Source organism: Leucopleurus acutus (assembly GCF_964270905.1).
Source record: "Leucopleurus acutus genome assembly, chromosome: 4".
Lineage (NCBI taxonomy): Eukaryota > Metazoa > Chordata > Mammalia > Artiodactyla > Delphinidae > Leucopleurus > Leucopleurus acutus.
In genome coordinates, this window is record NC_139146.1 from 108,059,373 (window position 1) to 108,078,088 (window position 18,716).

General features: G+C 36.8%; 1 protein-coding gene and 1 long non-coding RNA gene across 2 annotated transcripts in view; one reads left to right on the plus strand and one right to left on the minus strand.

Moving 5' to 3' along the window:
* Positions 1-6,658, plus strand: part of LOC309961476 — a 205,909-nt gene extending 199,251 nt beyond the window's left edge. Inside the window, exon 3 of the long non-coding RNA XR_014326187.1 lies at positions 6,426-6,658. This is a non-coding gene — a long non-coding RNA (uncharacterized lncRNA). The remainder of the gene's footprint in view (positions 1-6,425) is intronic.
* Positions 1-18,716, minus strand: part of ADAMTS3 (ADAM metallopeptidase with thrombospondin type 1 motif 3) — a gene marked incomplete at its 3' end in the record, with an annotated part of 287,161 nt that overhangs the window by 69,072 nt on the left and 199,373 nt on the right. The gene's annotated exons all lie outside the window — the stretch shown is intronic.

Here is an 18,716-nt window from a genome sequence, read left to right on the forward strand (position 1 = left end):
TAGAGAAATGCAAATCAAAACTACAATGAATTATGACCTCACACCAGTCAGAATGGCCATCATCAAAAAATCTACAAACAATGAATGCTGGAGAGGGTGTGGAGAAAAGGGAACCCTCTTGCACTGTTGGTGGGAATGTAAATTGATATAGCCACTATGGAGAACAGTACGGAGGTTCCTTAAAAAACTACAAATAGAACTACCATATGACCCAGCAATCCCACTACTGGGCATATACCCTGAGAAAACCATAACTCAAAAAGAGTCATGTACCACAATGCTCATTGCAGCTCTATTTACAATAGCCAGGACATGGAAGCAACCTAAGCGTCCATTGACAGATAAATGGATAAAGAAGATGTGGCACATATATACAATGGAATATTACTCAGCCATAAAAAGAAATGAAATTGAGTTAGTTGCTGTGAGGTGGATGGACCTAGAGTCTGTCATACAGAGTGAAGTCAGTCAAAAAAAGAAAAACAAATACCGTGTGCTAACACATATATATGGAATATTTAAAAAAAAAATGTTTCTGAAGAACGTAGGGGCAGGACAGGAATAAAGACGCAGACGTAGAGAATGGACTTGAGGACACGGAGAGTCGGAAGGGTAAGCTGGGACGAAGGCAGAGAGTGGCATTGACATATATACACTGCAAAATAGCTAGCTAGCGGGAAGCAGTCGCATAACACAGGGAGATCAGCTCGGTGCTTTGTGACCACCTAGAGGGGTGGGATAAGAAGGGTGGGAGGGAGACGCAAGAGGGAGGAGATATGGGGATATATGTATAGCTGATTCACTTTGTTATAAAGCAGAAACTAACACACCATTGTAAAGCAATTATACTCCAATAAAGATGTTTAAAAAAAAAAAAAAGAATACTTCTGTCCCTATTTCCTCCTGTGCCATATAGTGTTCTTTTCTGTGATTCCTAAAGTGGGCAATGTCAAACATTTGAAGAAAAGACAGTGGTGGAATAACTTCTGGTATGTTTTATTTATATACATCCCTATTAATTAACAAATAGGTCCGAGGCTGTGAAATATCTTCATTCATAATGAATTTTTCGCAGTATACATACTTTACGATATAATGTTCACAAGCTTTGTGATCAGATATACCTGGCTTCAAATCCTGGCAGTGTCGCACCCTAGAAGTGTGATTTTACTTAAGATGCCTAACCTCTCTGAGCCTCAGTTTTCTCATCTGTAGAATGGGATAATAATACCTCCTTTGCAGAGTTGTTGTGATTATATAATTAATACTAGTAAAAACACTGTATACAGTGCTTAGATATAAGTGCTCAACAAATTGTACTTACTGCTATTACTACTACTATGATGATGATTATCATGATGCTGCTGATTTCCCATTATGATAGGTTTTCTATACCTTTTAAAGCTTCCTACATTTTATTTTATATGTCACATATCAAATGGTTATAGTTCTTTTAAAATAGAGGTGAGAAAAAATCTGGAATTAATAAAGGAAAATCTGAATTGCTGATAATTTTAGAAAGAATGAGGGTAACAATATCTCATGAAGAGCACAAAGTAGATAAAGCAGAGAAGAATCTAGCATGCTTACTTTCAGTTAAAATTAGGATTAAATCCAATGAGACAAACTTGCTTAGTAGATTAAAAATCTAATATCAAATTGGAAAGAGCTTATAGATGGCACTGATCTTCACTCAGTGCATATTTATTGAGTACCCACTCAATAAATGGTAGATCCTGAGAAGATTAAGAACTCTTTAGTTGTTAACTCTGGGAACCACACGGTTGTACCAGATTTATATTCAGAATGAAGCTGAATTTGTATCATGTAGTCACAAACAATTATATTGGCTTAAATCACTTCCACAAGTTCTACTTTAAACGGATCTAATCAGGGTATTAGAACATGCCTTTTAGTAACAGTTCACACCTTTCTAAAGCTTCAGAGTTTAAAAGCAGGCACACACTTTGACAAAATGTGTGTAATTCTACTTCTGTGTCTACTTCTACCATTCTCTCTGTGCCCCCATAAGTATAGGAATAAGAACACTTAAAGGTGAATATCATGTTAATCATGTCCAAACACTCCCTATCAGATCTGTTTTCTGCTTTAAGGACTGAGGAATCACAGAGAAGTCAATAGGCAAGTTCAAGAAGTGAAAGCAGAGTGACATTTTGTGCTGGGTGTTGCAAACTATGGATCTCTGTGACACACTGTTGGCATCCTGCTAAGTAAGTGCATTCAAGGTGATCTGAAAGGCTGTGGCTGAGTTGGACAGCAGAGATTGATTGATGTGATAACAGAATTAGCAGGAAAACTGAGCATCTTAAAATATATCAATCAATAAATAAGGCCTTGCAATAAGTACAGTGTGCTACTTATTCCCCATGCTTCATTCCAAAAAACTGATGCTTAGGGTACTTTTCAAGCTTCACAGAAATATCAGAGGCAATCCCCTTAGCACTTAGAGTGAGTTTTCTGTTTTTCAAACTATTTGGGAAATGTATGTTTTTGAAACTTACCTTAGAAGTTACTGATGAGAATTAATTAATATTTTGGAAACATTTTGATTGTACCCTTTTTTGTACCCCGTAGCTTCCCAATGGCTGTAAAGGCACTTTCAGAAAAATAATGATTTTACTATAAAGCCTGTTTTTACAGAAAATATGAAATGTTTGGGGGCAAACAGGTGACCAATCAAGTCACAGTAAATATAGTTATTTTTAGAGTTAAAGATAGGATATAGTGTTAAATCAGAATTTTGAACTTACCAAATAGATAAAGTAGAATATAATTCGTTTTGCTAATTTATAACACTTGGGCCTAAGACATTTTCAGGATGGAATATGGCATGTTTACATGCTTAATTACATTTACAGGAAATCTAAGTGTAGATTGGTGAAATCACTTCTCACCCCAGAAAAAATTCCTATGGTTAAAAAATGACAGGAGACAAACTTAAAATTGGAAAGGTGCAAGTTCTGATCAAATTCTGAAACTGATACAGATACATTTGAGGTTGGAATACAATCTTAAGCATACTGTGATAGGGAATGTGATAGAAGCATCTACCCTACATCCATTCTGTTATGCCTAAGGAATAGATTGTCCTTCTATGTGAGGTAGAAATAAACCCAGTTAAAAGTCATTCGCAGACTCCCTTGTGACTAAGGACCACACATCTCTAGTCCCTCACTTAGTATTCCTTCCAGCTGCCTGGACCTTGGTCATGATATCAAGAGTTCTTTGAGGTAAGCCTGGATTCAAGGCATGTGCTTAGTTTGGTAGAATAGCTATAAAGAAGGGATCTGACCCCAAGGTGACTACGGAGCTGGCATCCCAGCCCTGGAACCGACTTCGTTACACAAAGTGCTATGGAGGACAGCAGTTGCATCCTGTTTAGGCCATGTTTGGGTTTTCTTTTATAAGTCACTGAATCTAGTCTTAATAGATATGACATTGACAATATTTAATTTTATTGTGTAGATTCCCTCTGCTCTCCTACTCCCTTTGGGAATGCAAATTAATTTCATGTTAATAAGAGAATGATAAAGTAAGATTCACTTTACCAAAATGTCCCACAGCAGCTTTCTCTGTAGTGCATCTACTTCAGAAAATGAGGGAAAAAATGTTTTGCAGTAACAATAAACACAGAATGAATCTATATGTAGAAATTTGGCATTCTTCATGAACAGACTCCTGCCGTGAAAATGAAGTGACTGGAATGCCAGCTGGATTTTCCAATGGTAGGTGGAGATCCTAACATCAGAGCTAAAAATGGGCGTAAAATCCAACACATGTCATCTGTTAAGGTCAGAAACAGAGAGGAGTTAACTTAAGTAATTGTTTTGACCTGTTTGTATCACTGGACAGTGATTTTTCCATTGATATAATTTAAATAAATTTATATTGTTGTGATTCCAAAAAGATACAGTAACAGCATCTCCACACATATGGGGGTACCATTATACCAAGATTAATAAAATGTTTTTTTGAAAAGCAGCTGAATCCTTCAAGAACTGGGAAATTCCATGGTGATAGTTCAAAGAACTATATTCAGGCCAATTTATGATGCCAATTTTGAAGTTTCATTAAGTAACTGTTGCTCTTCTTAAAAAAAGACATTACTGTTGAATGAATATTAGTTTCCGTGATTTTTTTTCCCCAATAGTTCTAATTCTAAAGCACCTGTTTGCTTTTGTTTTCACTGACTACTTTAAGGGGTAGCATATGGCATTTTTAAATGGAAAACTTCTTACTTTTTAAGTAAAAAAACGCAATGTTTTCATGCTTTGAGTTTGTGATCATTAGCAAATGAACAAAATAGAAAGGTCACTTCATTGTCCAATATACAGAAAATCCTGACTGTTATAACAATCTCCTATATGTCAGTTAGAACGTTTTCAGCTGCAAATAAAGAAAACTTTATTTAAAGTGTCTTAAACAATCAGGAAACATATTAATTTGCACTACAAGAGGTCCGGAGGTAGGGTGATTCCTGGGCTAATCAGTTCATCAATAGATCAGGTACACCCTTCTTTCCATCTTTTCACATCCTGCTTTGTCTTCCAATTCACTTCTTTGATTATTTCAGAATGGCTGCACCAATTCCAGCATCAGAGCCAGGTACCACAAATTATATCTCTTTTGCATGTCTTTCTTAAAAGTAGGCAAAAATCTTTCCTAGAAGCCCTCTGGTACATCTAACTACGTGTTTCAGTGGCCTGAACTGAATCACAAGGCCATGTAAAAATCATTCAAAGATAACTGAACTCACACATGCCTTATTCCAATCAGAAATCAACTTCTGTAACTGAAGCCAGCCTCCTCTGAAGTACATGTTTAGGAAAAGTGTGGGTTCATGAATAGTACGGAGATCCTATTTAAAAAGATGAAGGGGGAAGGCTTTGAAATAAAAGAGGAGGGGGAAATGGAAACTGCACAGGCAACTCACATTGCTGAATCCTCCTTTTTTTGGGGGGGGGGGTATGCGGGCCCCTCATTGCTGTGGCCTCTCCCGTTGCGGAGCACAGGCTCCGGACGCGCAGGCTCAGTGGCCATGGCTCACGGGCCCAGCCGCTCTGCGGCATGTGGGATCTTCCCGGACCGGGACACGAACCCGTGTCCCCTGCATCGGCAGGCGGACTCTCAACCACTGCGCCACCAGGGAAGCCCCTGAATCCTCCTTTATAAGTCCTCCTCTTCCACATTCCCTAGTAACAGTCTTCCATTGGTCTCTTTTACTCTACCTTAGTTTGCATTCATGCATTTTATGTTTCATTTCTCTTATTGTAATCTGCCTGCCTACAGATCACTTCTGCATTCTTTTGGCCCGGAAATGGCTGTTGACATTCAGTCCTTCATTCCTACAGTAGTGGACTCATCACTGCTGCTTGCTCAGCCCCATTCCAACCATTTCTTGAATAAATCACTGAAATGTCTAGGTGTGGGCAGGGTTGTCAGACAAAGTACAGTATTTTCTGTTCAATTCAAATGTCAGATAAACAACAATTTTTTTTAGTATAAATATGTCCCAAATATTATCATGGGACCTACCTAATACTAAAAACTTCTTCCATGTTTACCCGAACTTCAAATTTAAATGAGAATCCTGCATTTTTAGTTGCTAAATCAGGCAAATCTAGGTGTGGGGCTTCTGTCTTTCTCCAGGCAGTTCATGTAGGTACAATGACCTACACCCTCCTGCCTTCACTTCCCCACTCCACCCCTGGACGCTCAGCTCTAGCAGTGGGCATTGACCTAGGCAGGGCCAAGTACTGTATTCCATTTCTTTGACTCTAGTAATTGGATGGGCAGATGGCCTAACTCATGACAATGAAACTATGACCTAGGACCATTTTATTTGGAACTACTAGGGAAGAGAAGTTCTCTCTACTGAGCTTGAAACTGGCAGAATATAACAGTGAAGGTGCTTGGGGAAAGCTCAGGACAGTTGTTGGTCTAAGGTTAATGCAAGAAGAGGAAAGTGAAGATTATTAATGGAAAGAATAGTTCTGTTCCAGTGATGACTCCAAGCCTCTGAATTCAACCATTCTTTTGATTTTTTCGGTTTTGTGAGTCAATAAACAATATTACCACCTGATTTTCTTCTCTTACTGCTTTCGAAAAAAATTCTTCCCGAAGACAGTTTGATGTTAGTTCCTAACAACTGAAAATAAAAGAACCTTGATGAATAAACCCATCTATGTCCTTCCTGCTACAGTCACCGATTTTCCTCATTTTCCTTCCCACTCTTTAATAAACTATTCTTGGGCTGTACAGTCCCTTGAAAATGACGATATATTCTGTTTATATTAAAAATCTCCCAAATTAATTATTTTATTCTCTTTATATCATTTTAAATTTAAGGGCCTTTCTACTAGTGATCTACTTTCTAGTTTGTTTCTTCCATTGCTCTTATTCAGTTTTCAAATTTTTTTTTTTTTTTTGGTACGCGGGCCTCTCACTGTTGTGGCCTCTCCCGTTGCGGAGCACAGGCTCCGGACACGCAGGCTCAGCGGCCATGGCTCACGGGCCCAGCCGCTCTGCGGCATGTGGGATCTTCCCAGACCGGGGCACGAACCCGCGTCCCCTGCATCGGCAGGCGGACTCTCAACCACTGCGCCACCAGGGAAGCCCCTAATTTTCAAATTTTACTTCTCTCTACATTTAACAGCATTCTAATGAACTTTTCTCCTCCTCTTGACTAAATTATATTCTTTCTTATTTATGGCTTTTGTAGTTCAGCTCTACTAAATCAGAGTAGAGGAAGCGGTCCCTACACCCAATTTACTAGATTACATTCTACTAATCTGACACTGCTAGAAATTAAAGTTTTCTAAGTAAAATCAACTGCATAAAGTACAGATAGAATCCCATTTCATAGCTGCCAGTTTCAAAGCTCAAGTTACTTCTATCAGTTGCCTCCTATATGCTACTTTATTAAGGGTAAAGGGATTTCTTTACCCAAATTTCCCCAGAAACTCTACTTCAGCATACTAAATTTTTCTCCAAGGGTATATGGAATGATTTAATAAAAATTTAAACAAGTCCTTAGAGCCAAACTATGAATATTAACATTAAGTATTTATTATTTCTGATAAATAATTAAAGAACAGGGCTGCTTGACCTGGCACTGTTCTAAGCACTTGGGAGTACAGCAGAGGACAAATCAAATGTGGAGCTTGCCCGTATAGAACTTATGTTCCAGTGATAAGAATGATGAAGCAGTGTAAGAAGAATAAAACAGGATGAGGGGAATAAGAGTGACAAGGTGAAGTGTGCACAATTTTTAGTGAAGATGTTCAAAAGAAGGCAGAAAATGGACAGAGATATTGTAAAGTAATGGAAGGGGCCACATGAGTATCAGAGTTATATTTGTGTGAGATACATGCAAACTTTTATACATATATGTAAATCTTTAATTTATATGTATATTGTAGATCTTTCAGAATGAGGTTGTAGAGTATAACACAAAGAAAGTCAGAATAGATTCAGAGTGTGGTAGGCAGACTTTCTAAAATGGCCCCACAAAGATCCCCGGAACTTGTGAATTTGATGAGATATGATTACATTATATGCACAGCTGACTGTGAGACAAAGGTGTTATTCAGTTGGCCCTGATCTGACCTCCTGAGCCATTAAAAGCAGAGAGCTTTTGCTGAGAGAAAGAGGGAGGAGAGAAGTTCTGGAATGTGAACCATGAGAATGACATGATTTGCCGTTGCTGGTTTTGAAGACAGACGCAGCCTGTGCAAGGACCAGAGAGAGGTCTTCAGTTGCTGACACTGAACCCTAGTCAGCAGGGAGATGGGGACCTCAGTCCCACAACAACAAGGACCTAAACTCTGCCAACAACCTGAATGAGCCTGGAAGTGGATTCCTTCTTTCCCAGAGCCTCCAGAGCAGAGTTCAAACTGTCTAGAACCTTGATTTTGGCCTTGTGATACCCTAAGCTTTAAACCCAGTCCAGTGACCTTGGTTTCTGATCTATAAGAACTTCGAGCTAATAAATGAGGGCTGTTTTAAGCCACTAAGTTCTTGGTGTTTGTTATAAGGCAACGAAACAATACAAAGAAAATAGAGATCTAGGCCCAGCTTTGCTATGATCCATCTGTATGGTTTTGAGAAAGATGTCAAACTTATCTGCACATCAGTTTCCTTATCTACAAAATAAATAGGCAGTGCTCGAGGATCGTCTTCCTGGCTAAATTTCCATAAGTAATAATTGGGCCATCATTTCACTATTTTAGATTATTAAAGTTGCTTATTGTTGTTATGGTTGTTTTGATCATACATGATGGATCATATGTATAATTAATCTGCTGCTAAATCCTTGATCAAGGGTACAATTCACAATTTAAATATATTTGTACATGGAAAAAGGTACTACACTATAAGATCCTACATTATGATATAAAATATTTCATGACAATGTAGAAGTCTAGTACTTTATCACAATACGAAAAAAATCTTCTCATTCACCTTTAAAGAGGAACCGAGTGTCCATAAAGTCTGGAGGTACAAACAAATATACAGAACATTGTCAAGGACATCTTCAGTCTCTGCTCTGAAAGATAAAATATTATCTATGTTTCCAGATTTTATAGACAACCTATAAAAGGTTGAGTAAAGGTGACATTTAGATTATTTAGCTATTTACACATCCATAACACAGACCAGAATTTTATACTAAGTGATTAAAAATACAATTTATGCCTTTTTGTTGTAATGCAGCAAAATTTTACTAGGCTACCTCCAATGAATTTTCTTTTAAAATTTAGTTATAAGGATATAAAGTTAAAAATGTGTATTATCAGAACATTAAATATTGAAGAAATAGTCTTTCAACATGTTTTTATCTAAAGTGCTATGTTCATTTGAATAATACTGATCAAATAGTTTTGGCCTATGTTTAGATGGAAGGTCACTTTTCATAATTATATCTTATGTAGTCAGTATATTTGAGCCATAATAATTACTGCATATTTAAGACAAATTTACAATAGAACCATATTTGTTACCAAATACTATGAATGGAATAGTACAACTCCTAACCCACAAAAGACATTATCCAAGTTAAATTTAATAACATACCATTTTTGGCATTCGAATAAGATTGTTGAACCATTCCTAGAGTGCATTTCCACTAAAGTCACTTATTTGCTAAAAATAAAACTATTCTTAGTGTAAGGAATAAAATTTGCTAGAGAAAAGAAACTCTGTTATATTTACATTTTTTAAAATATATGCCCATAATACATCCTTCCAGCTAGTATTGATCATGTGGGAGAAAAAAATTGGGGGTATTTTTCTATCTTCTATTTTTTTTAACTTATGGAATATAGTTTTAATAGCTATTTAATGCTTTGAATTCTAACATTTCTGTCAGTCTTGACTGACTGATTTTTCTCACCCTTCTGGGCTGCGATTTCCTGTATCTTTGCATACTTGGTAATTTTGATCAGATGTCTGACATAGTGAATTTTACCTTCTTGGCTGCTGAATATCTTTGTATTCCTATAAATTTCATGAGCTTTGTTCTTGGATGTGGCTAAATTACTTAAAAACAGTTTGGTCCTTTCAGGTCTTGTTTTTAAGATGTATTAAGCAGGATCAGAGCAGTGCCCATCTAGAGCTACTCACCACTACTGAGGCAAGACCCCTCTGCATATGCTCCATCCAGTGCTGGGTGAACCATGAGATACTCCAGTCTGCCTCATGGGAACAAGCACTAAGCCCAGCCCTATGGAAGTGTGGGCACTGTTCCCCTAATCCTCTTGCGTGGTTTTTTCCCAAGCTTTGCAGTTTCTTCACCTGTATGTGCTGATCACGACTCGACTAAACACTAGAGGGGAACCTCTTCAGATCTTCAGAGTTTTACCTCTGTGTAGCTCTCTCTTCCTCCAGACTCAGTCTGTGAACTCTGTCCACCTTCAACTCCCCAGACTCCCAGCTCTGGCTTCTCAACTCTGTCAGGCTCAGCCGGGGTTCTCCTTCCCTGAGATTCAGACTAGAAATCCTCCAGGCAGTAAACTGGGGTAATGTTGAGTCTCACTGCATTTGTTTCTCATCTCTTGGGGATCACTGTCCTTCACTGCCAGGTAGCCAGTGTCTTGCAAACTATTGTTTCATATATTTTGTTCGTTTCTGGATGTTTAAAGCAGGAGGGTAAATCCAGTCTCTGTTATTCCACCTTGGCCAAGAGTAGAAGTTCACTTGATTTGGTTTTGCTAAGAACATATGGTGGGGTTTAGAAACTTGGATTTATAGGCATGTTACTCTGTAACATGACTTGGAATTTTCTATAGCCATTAAGCTTTCCTTAGTTGACTTTCTATACACATTTAATTGGACTTACGGAAGTTGGGTAGTAGTGAAATGTTCAGTGTAAACACCCTGATAACACTCTTTTAATACAAAAATCACTTTTATGAGATATTAAATCTCCTGGAATATGTCCTTGCAGCACACAGTATCAGATGAAGGGAGAGAAAGCTGAGCAGTATTCAGTAAATCTCAAAAAAAATTCTATTCACCTTTCACATAAAACGATATGAGTTTCTTTGTTCATTACCAGCTGGCTGAGCCAAGAGGCATTCACTGTAACTAAGTTTACAGAAAGAAACTGTCTTCCAAGGGTAGCACCCCCCCCCCCAAATCTGCTTATTACTTAACACAAACATGGAGCAAGTTCAAAAAATTAAAACCTTAGCAAACACAGGTATCGCCTTACAGTCCAAAGAACATGATGTTTGACATAGTCATTGAAAATGTTTTGCAGGCTTCCCTGGTGGTACAGTGGTTAAGAATCCGCCTGTCAATGCAGGGGGCCCGGGTTTGAGCCCTGGTCCAGGAAGATCCCACATGCCATGGAGCAACTAAGCCCGTGTGCCACTACTACTGAGCCTGCACTCTAGAGCCCATGAGCCACAACTACTGCCTAGAGCCTGTGCTCTGCAACAAGAGAAGCCACTGCAATGAAAAGCCCGCACACCACAATGAAGATCCACAACTAGAGAAAGCCACACGCAGCAACAAAGAGCCAATGCAGCCAAGAAATAAGTAATAAATAAATAAATTTATATTAAAAAAAAGAATGAAAAAGAAAATGTTTTGCACTGAGTTTTTCAGAGATTTACAAACTAGGTTTAAAAAAAACACATTTAGATGATAGAAAATTGGGGGTGAACTTTAGGAAGTCATGTTACGGAAGTGAAGGCAAGAAATAAATTCTGTGAATCAGGTTCACTGTGGGCCATCCCTTACAATCAACAACAAGGGCCACAACAAGCAGGATGAAACCACTTACTCAAAAAAGGAATCATCTTGTGATAAGTGAAAAAAAAGGGAAACAAGGACGATTCATTGGTGTACTAGGTCTGATTGTATCTAAATTAATCTTTCTAGATTTTAAAGATCTTTTTGCAATTTGAGTGCAAGAAATCTAAACATTTATATGTTCAACTCAAAGTGAGGAATGACATATTTGATAGATTAACATAGATGGAGTGAAACCATTAACCACTGAAGTGTCATCAAGGTCAATAAATGCTGAATTTCTTCAAATATCAGATGGGAAATCCAGACTACATGTAGCAATTCTATTTCTAAGTGAGTGTGTATGGATTTCATCTCGACTTATTCAGTACTTTTAAAGATCTAATAGATTGGTAATATAAGGAGAATTCTCACAAATGAAAATGTTAGAGTTACTAGAAAAGGCTCATGACCTCCTTTCCTCATGCTTCCCCTTCTCTTCCTTCCCCCCCTCTTTCTTTCAGTTCCTTGCTCCCTTCATTCCCTTGTTGCTTTATTTCTTTCCATCTCTGCCTTAATTCCTTCCATCCATCTATTTCCAAACATTTCTTGAGCACTTTTTCAGCATAGAATTCAATCTGGTTTCTAGGAATAAAGCACAGTTCCTATCACTGAGGTGGTTACAGCTTAATAGGAAAGAAATATAAACAGATATTTTCATACAAGGTAAGTATGTAAATGAAGAAGAACCAGCTTCCTACCTGGAAGAGTCTGGGAGCATTTCAACAGAGGAGGTGACAGCTGCACTGGATTTTGAAAGACACTCACAAGTTAGACACGTGGAGAAATAGAGAGGGCCGTTCTAGGCAAGGACATAGTGTGTGCAGAAGACCTGAACAGTACTGATATCCTGGGAGAACAGACTTTAAAGAGGATGGAGCAAAAAGTGAAGATTTGTGCTGACAGATGTGGTCACTAAGGGAGACTGAAGCAAGATCATGAAGAATCTTACATATTTTACAGACAGGCTTGGAGCCAGTTTTCTGGGGGCCTGTATGATCTCTGTATCATGCCTGTTATCCTGGCATAAATACTAGTAATGTTTTCTCTCCACTTTTGAACAAATTAAGTGGTTGCCCTACTTAGAGGTCTCTCAGTATAGAGTGTGATTTCTAGAAGGAGAGCTGAATCTACGTAATTCTCTTGTTATGTGTGCACTTAGGTTCAATGATAACAGTGAGACTGCAAGAACAGGCCTCTCATGTTCTCGTTGCAGTGATGTGCTTTCCTAGTTGTGGATGCAGGTGTGTGAATCCGGTGATTTGTCAGTTGACATCCATTCCAACTTCCTTGTGTCCTGTAATGCTGCAGAAGCTGAAACTGTGAGCCCCAATGTGCTTGCAGCTAGGCTCCCAGGTGAGCATGGGGTTAAGCCAATTAGAAGCACTCAGGTGAGATTTGAACTAAGAAGTGGCAAACGTGGTTGGAGATGCACTGTGGGGACCAAGGTTTTTTATATTAACATCCTAGGTCTGGTTGCCAGCTGCGTTGATGCTGAGAGGAAAGTGCGGTAGCAGTAGTGCCAGTTTGTTATCCTCAGAGAGCATCTTCGGTGGCAAGTTCTTGGAGTCAACAGGTCCAGCAGCGGCAGCTTGCCCCTCTTCCCCCTCACAGCAATAGCAGCTGCCCGGGTGGGCCAATCAGCTGCATCGTTCTGGGAACTAGTACTGGAGCCCAAGCCTAAGGGCCACTCCAATCCTTCCAACAATTTAAATGTGCAATTAATTCTTTATACTAAATCCTTTCATGCTTAAAATAGCTGGTGTGGTTTCAATTTCCTGGAACTGAACCCTGACACATATATAGTAAGTTATTTAGCAAAACTGGGCCTCAAATCCACAGCCATGTAATAAGAGGGTTGAGCTATTCAGTGACCTGCAAGATCCCTCCTACCTCTAGAATTTTGCTTCTGTGATTCTATACTTTTGTGGAGTTTGACCAATACCTCTATTTTTCTCTCCCCTATCCCTCAGAAACTGCTTCCAATATGGCCTCTAGCTTACATTTCCATATACAGTAAGTTCCCTACATACGAACCTTCAAGTTGTGAACTTTCAAAGATGTGAACGTGACCCTGTATGCCAGCTGTTGTACTGTACTACTGTACTTTTCAAGGTACTGTATTGTAAGATTAAAAATGTTTTATTTTTTGTGGTTTTTTTTAATGTATTATTTGTGTGAAAAGTATTATAAACCTATTAGGTACAGTACTACATAGCTGATTGTGTTAGTTGGGTACCTAGGCTAACTCTGTTGGACTTATGAACAAATTGGACTTATGAACGCACTCTTGGAATGGAACTCGTTTGTATGTAGGGGACTTACTATAACTGTTTCACTAGTATCACTATTATTACATTTTTAGTATTCAGAAAATGCACCAAAAGCCAGAGGACGTGTTCAAGACAGGGATGAGAGAGGACTCATTCATTTAACAAACATCTAGTGAGCATCTATTATGTGACAGGCGTTCTTAAGTAATATTTTATAAACGCCTTGACCTAGTCCAGGCATTTGTTTACACAAAACATTCCTGGAAGTACATTTTCTCTTTGTGCGGTTTGCAATGTAATAATAAAGTTCACTCCCTAACCTGTAGATAGCCCTCCTTACCCCTTTCCACTCCAGGTTACAGTCACTACAGCTGCTTCTTTATAGAAGCTGACCTGAGTCAAATCAGGATTTCTTTTCCTTTGTCTGTAACCACTGTCTCCAGTTCTAGCCCATTTTGCTTTCTCCAGTTGAGTGAATCGTCCCACATTCTCTTCACTGATGCAGTCTTCCAACTCGACATTTCATTCCTCTCTACGCTTAGTTTTCCATATGTCTCTTTAGGTGGTCCTTTGCTGGATCCTGTCCTTGTCTCCAATTGGCTGAGAATCACCCAAGCAAGGCTCTTTTGTTTTTATACATGTTCCCTTGGATAAATCATTCAGTCATAGAATTTTAATACATTTTAAACCCTTGAGCTACATATCCTGAGTTATATGACATTTCTACATTGCTGGTCCAATGGCTTCTCATTATTATTATTCTCAAAACATTAACTTATCTCAACATAGTACATCCTTCAACAATCTTCTTGTACTTCCTTTCCAGGCAATCAAAACCCTGAAGTCAATTTTTACTTTGCCTGCCCCATCAAGCCATCGCCAAATTCTGATAATACTTGCTACACAATATTCTTAGATTTGCCATTTCTATCTGCACTTTTGCATCCAATGTCATATTCCATGTTCTATATATTGGACTGTGTCTTCTCTTTTGCTGTTTTCTGTCCACACCCATCCTATGTTCAGTCACTGAAATTATCTACTTTAAATGTTACTCCAAGAGCATTTGGTAGTACAAATTTCCTTTCCTCATTAAATCTAAACCTTTTATAATTGGCCAAAGATTTCACTACCTAAAGTACACATCTCTTTTTGTATCCTAGTTTTATTTTTTTCTCCAGAAGAGTTAACCTAATTATTGGTCATTACACAGTCTACTCATTTTTGCCATTTTTCTTATTTCATCAGCCTAGAATGTTGTCTACCTGAATAAAAGAATATCTAAAAAAATCCTTAAAGGAATCAATCAAAGCCTTCCCGGTTGGAGGATCATCTCCTCTGACTCTAATCAATATATTTAGCAGTCCCAGATAACTTTCCACTAACATTTGTCAAGCCAAAAATTCAAAAAAGAAAAAACAATTTTTCAAGGGTAAATTCATATGCTATAACTTTCCTCTTGTTTGATAAAAGTCAGAATAAGTTCTTGGTAAAGCAAAGACTAGTCACAGGTAATAAAACTCACCATAGCACATAACTTTATATAACAACAAGGCTGAAAGCTAGGTATATACTACATAGTGTTTGTTAATAATAACTGTTGTACTCATATAAGAAGCATATGATATATGAGTTAGTGCACCTTTATCCAATTTGCTTTGGAATGCTTCATTATATTGATTCCATCAAAAAGTAGACAGAGGGACATAAATAAATATTCTTGAATGCAGAATATTTTTGTGAGTAAAAAAAAAATCTGATAACGATTGCATCCATTTTTTTTAAATGGGGAAATGTGCTAAAAAGTAGTCCAATGAGCCTGAAACACATTAAGAGATCAATAAATGTTCATTAAACAAATAAATGAGTCAACAAATAAGCAGGTAAGTGGTCTGAGTTTAGAGAAAATGAGGATTTAAATGGATCATAATGTATCAATGCACAAAAAGTGGAAGAATGGAAAAGCAAAGCATAACAACTAATTGTTGCTGAAGTTTCTAGTGGTACTAGAAGTGAAAATATCAAAGAAAAACTGGAGACAAGTCATACATCTGAGAGTAGGTGTATAATTAAATAAATTATATCTCATCATAAATACATACAAAGGCACACACTATAACACTGTATGGAATTATATTATAGTTCATGTATATTTATACATTTATTTACATATATATACATATAAAATACAGTCAATCCCCAATATTTGTTGATTTTGTATTTGTGAATTTGCTTACTCACTAAACTTTATTTGTAAGCCCCAAGTCAATACTCACAGTGCTTTCTCAGTCATCTGCAGACATGCACAGAGTGGCAAAAAATTCAATAAAGCAAGAAAATAAAATAAAAAAGAATTATGATTTATAAGGGAGAAATAAACATGTCATTATTTCTATATGACATGATTGTTTTTATAGAAATCCAAAAGAATCTACAGAATTTATAAATGAATTAAGCAAGTCACTGAATACAAAGCCAAAATAGAAAAATATTACTTGAATTTTATATATTAACAGCAAACAAAAACAAATGAAATTTATCAGCAGTTAGGAAAAAAATCCCATTTAAAAGAGTATAAAAACTCAAATTCTTAGGAAAAAAATCTAACAAAGATGTGGTAGACCTCTACACTGAAACTATAAACATTAATACTTAAAGACATTGAGCCACAGAGTTGGAGAAAATATTTGCAAAACATATCTAACAAAGTATTCATATCCAGAATATAAAAGTACACCTACAAAACTATAAGAACAAGACAGCATCCAATTTTAAAATGTGTCCTTAAATGTACACTTCACAAGTATAACAATCTAATAGCCTATAGATACATACAAATGTTCTCAACATTGTTAGACATCAGGAAAAACAAATTAAAGTCAGGTAAAACATACCTACTACAGTCACTACAACTGGAAAATAAAACTTGACAATATCAAGCACTGGGTAAGATATGGATCAACTGGAACTCTCATACACTGCAGGTGGGAATATATGTTGGTATACTACCTTGTAAACCACTTAGCATTATCTAAGAGTTGAATATATGCATATCCTATGACAGCAATTCTACTATGCAAATGCTAAGCAGAAATAAGCACATATGTACACCCACCACAATACACAAACAAGATTATTCATAGCTATTTATAATAGCTAAAACTGAAAAAACAGATAGGATGAATAAATCATGCTAAATTGTACAAGAGAATAGTATAAAGCAATTAAAAAGAATGAACTGAAAAGGGAACCCTCCTACACTGTTGGGGGAATGTAAATTGGTACAACCACTATGGAAAACAGAATGAAGGTTCCTTAAAAAACTAAAAATAGAGTTGCCATATGATCTAGCAATCTGACTTCTGGGCATATATCTGGAGAAAACTATAATTCAAAAAGATACGTGCACGCCAATGTTCATAGCAGCACTATTTACAGTAGCCATGACATGGAAGCAACCTAAACACCCACTGACAGATGAATAAAGAAGATGTGGTACATATATACAGTGGAATATTACTCAGCCATAAAAAAGAATGAAATAATGCCATTTGTAGCAACACAGATGGACCTAGAGATTATCATACTAAGTGCAATAAGTCAGAGAAAGACAAATATCATATGATATCATTTATATGTAGAATCTAAAATATGATACAAATGAACTTATTTACAAAACAGAAACAGACTCACAGACATAGGAAACAAATTTATGCTTACCAAAGGGGAAAGGTGAGGAAGGATAAATTAGGAGTTTGGGATTAACAGATAGTTACAAACTACGATATATATGAAACAGATAAACAGCAAGGTCCTCCTGTATAGCACAGGGAACTAAATTCAATATCTTGTAATAAACAATAATGGAAAAGAATATATATATATATATATATATATATAGAGAGAGAGAGAGAGAGAGAGAGAGAGAGAGAGAACATTTACTTATATATAAAAAATGGAATCACTTTGCTGTATAACTAACACAACATTGTAAAACTATTGTTGCTTTATTATTCTGAAACTAACACAACATTGTAAATCAACTAGATTTCAAAACAAACAAACAAATGAACAAACAAAGGGGTAAGAAGGAACTTTTGCAGGTGATGGGTATGTTCACTATCTTGATTTTAGTGGTGGTTTCATGAGTGTATTCATACGTCTAAATTTATAAAATTGAACACTTTAAATGTAAAATGTGTTCAGCAACTTATCAATTATATCTGAATAAAACTGCTTTATAAATGGAAACAAAAGAACAAACTGCTACTGCACACAGCAACATGGACTAACCTCACAGATATAATGTTAAGTTAAAGAAACCAGATAAGAAAGAACAAATGCTGTATGATTCAATTTATATTATATATATTAATTTCATGAAAGGCCAAAACTATACTATGTTGATGGAATTCAGAATGGTGATTACCTTTGGTGGGTTACTGACTAGGAGATGGTACAAGGTAAGCTTTGGGGATCCTGGAATTATTCTATAACTTGATATGCATGATGATTACGTTTGTAAAAATTCACTGAGCTGAAAACTTAAGACTTGTGAACTTTACTGCATATATACTACAGACTGAGAAAAAATTACAAAAAAAGACCAAAAAGATTTAAATATAAATTGAGTCTCTCATATACCAATACCTGTTTGACACATGAGTATGGAAATATGAAACTTTGGAAAACATCATGAAGGATGTAATACAGAAATCTAAATTGATGAAAAATAATTTATGTAAGAGTGGCAAAAGGCCCCCCACAAAGACTGACTTCTCTCCTCCCCAAAAAAGTGACTTGATAACAAAAATACTTTAAATCAAGCCACAAAATTTACTTCCTAGGGGGTAGAATGTCAGGTTAATGTAAGCCCAGCTAGAGTATAGAGGACATTTGCCAGATTTTTGCCAAAGAATGCCTATGAGATCATTCTTCAAAAGGCCTCGCCTTCATACTCCTGACATGATATAAACTACTTTGATATTTATGTATGCTGGATACTCCTTTAGTATAGTTTATAGGTCTTTAAATAAAACCATCTGTCATTCTAGCTAACCTTAAGAAAACAAAAGAAACACGATTGTTCCATAGCGTGCTTGTGTACGTAAGAATCACCTAATT